The sequence below is a fragment of the Lycium ferocissimum genome, chromosome 1 (assembly GCF_029784015.1).
Source record: "Lycium ferocissimum isolate CSIRO_LF1 chromosome 1, AGI_CSIRO_Lferr_CH_V1, whole genome shotgun sequence".
Taxonomy (NCBI): domain Eukaryota; kingdom Viridiplantae; phylum Streptophyta; class Magnoliopsida; order Solanales; family Solanaceae; genus Lycium; species Lycium ferocissimum.
The window spans coordinates 32178015-32180225 of NC_081342.1; the positions used below are offsets into that span (position 1 = coordinate 32178015).

Genomic DNA, 2211 nt, shown 5'->3' on the forward strand with positions numbered 1-2211 from the left:
CATTATTAACCAACTGCTCAAACTTAAGGGGTATTTTTGAAACTCTACCAATGATGACCCTCACCAATACTTGAAGAATTTCGTGGGTGTGTGTGCCCAACATATGCAGAATGCTGTTCCAGATGATGCTATTCGGCTAAGAGTTTTTAAATACTCTTTAGCCGGTGAACAAAGAGTTTGGTTTGAGAAGCTTCCCTACAACACTATTCATATGTAGGGAGAGCTTGTTGTTGTTTTTCTTAAGAAGTGTTTTTCGCCAAGTAAGAAAGCTAAGATTCATGACAAGATATATGACTTCAAACAGCTTCCGGGGGAACAACTATTTGAAGCTTGGGAGAGATTCAAGGAATATTTGCAAAAGTCTCCGAATCATGGTTTTCCAAAAAATATATTTGACGGAGAAGTTCTATAGAGGGCTAGATCCGTTGACACAAGTAGTCGTGAACAATGCAGTTGGCGGGTGTTTTATGGACAAGACATATGCCCGAATCACTAACTTTCTTGATAAGCTTACTACTCACAATCAAGCATGGCATTCGGGCAGTACTGACAGTGTAGCTTATGGAGCTCCCATGATCCATAATATTATGAAAGAGAATCAAGAGACTCAGCAGACATTAGCTCAGATAGCGACCAATATTTCTTTGCTGATAAAAAGACTTGATAAAAAGGAAGCAAAGAAGGTTAATGTTGTTGAAGACACTCCGGTATGCCAAAAGGGATGTACCATGTTCAAGAGGGTCCATATCAAGAAGGGCCTCCTATAGGTATGAGGATGCTAACTATGTTAATAACTCTCAAGGGGGTTACCAAAGGCAGAATTATCATGGAGGCTTTCAAAATCAGAGTCAAAATCAATAGAGACCTCAACAGGGACAGGATAATTAAAACAACAACTATGGTGGCTCGAACCAGGAAAACTACAACAATAACAATAACTTTAACTTTAAAAATAGGAGTTCCAATCCCTATATTCCACCGAAGGGTCAATGGACTGAACAAGGGAATTCCAAGTTGGAGAGAATGCTTGAAAAGGTGCTAGCCAACCAAGACAAAGCAGATAGAACATTAAAGAGGCTAACAGAAATAGTGGGAGGCACAATTTGATGTGCCAACAATTGTAGATGAGGTCCAGACAGAAGTTGCTATTGTTAATCAGGTTGAGGATGTTTTAGACAGTGCTAAAAAGTAGGAAGACAGTAATGACACTACCAAGTCAATGGTTAAAGGGGCTCTTCGTCCTTTGACTCAGTTATTTAAAGCCACACCTCCCTTTCCCTCGAGGCCGGCAAAGTTAAGGCTAAAATGTCGGTTCGGCGCATCTATGATGGAAGTAGCTTTCACATCCCTTTTCTGGATGTTGTCAAAGAGATGCCCAGATTTGCAAAGTATTTGAAAGATTTGCTAACAAAGAAGAGGTCTGTGAAGCATTATAGTGTGAGTGTGCCTCACCCTGTTAGTTCTATTATATCCACCACCAAAGTTCAGAAGAAGAAAGATCCAGTGGCCTTTACTATTCCATGTTCGATTGGTCAGCATGATTTTGCTCACACTTTATATGATAACGGGGCTAGCATAAATGTCATGCCTCTTGCTATATATAAGCAATCGAGTTTGGGAATGCCTAGACCTACTACTATGCGATTGCGTATGGGCGATGCATCTATCAAAAGGCCGGGAGTTGTGGATGATGTGTTTAGTTGATGAATTCTTGTTGCCTGCGTACGCCGATTTTGTCATCCTCGATTGTGCTGTTGATAGGGATATTCCTATTATCTTGGGAAGACTTTCCTTGCTACGGGAAGAACTCTTATGGATTCTGAAAAGAATGAAATCAAATTCCGAGTCAATGATGAGGAAGTTACTTTCCAAGCGAGTAAGGGGATAAAGTTACCGAGTGCTTACGAAAGCATTTTGGTTATTGATTCTATGTATGTGGTGGATAAAGCTGTTAAACATAAAATGGAGAAAGAGTGTTTGCGTAAAGCCTTAGCATCCATTCTTGTGAACTTTGATGCTGATGATATGGAAGGTTATGTGGGGATGGTGAATTCTTTTGTGGGGTTGGGTTCCTATTCTTACCAACCTAAAAAGCTTGACCTTGATCTTGAAAACAAGAAGGCACCTCCAAGAAACTATCTACTGAGGAACCGTCGAAGCTTGAGCTTAAGCAGCCTCCTTCATATCTGAGTTATGAATATCTGGGTGCCA

General features: G+C 40.5%; 1 non-coding gene across 1 annotated transcript; it reads right to left on the reverse strand.

Moving 5' to 3' along the window:
* Window positions 1-272: 272 nt before the first annotated feature.
* LOC132031572 (small nucleolar RNA R71) lies at window positions 273-378 on the reverse strand. The gene has a single exon (XR_009408308.1). It is a non-coding gene; the product is annotated as a small nucleolar RNA R71 (small nucleolar RNA).
* Between the last annotated feature and the right edge of the window lie 1833 nt (window positions 379-2211).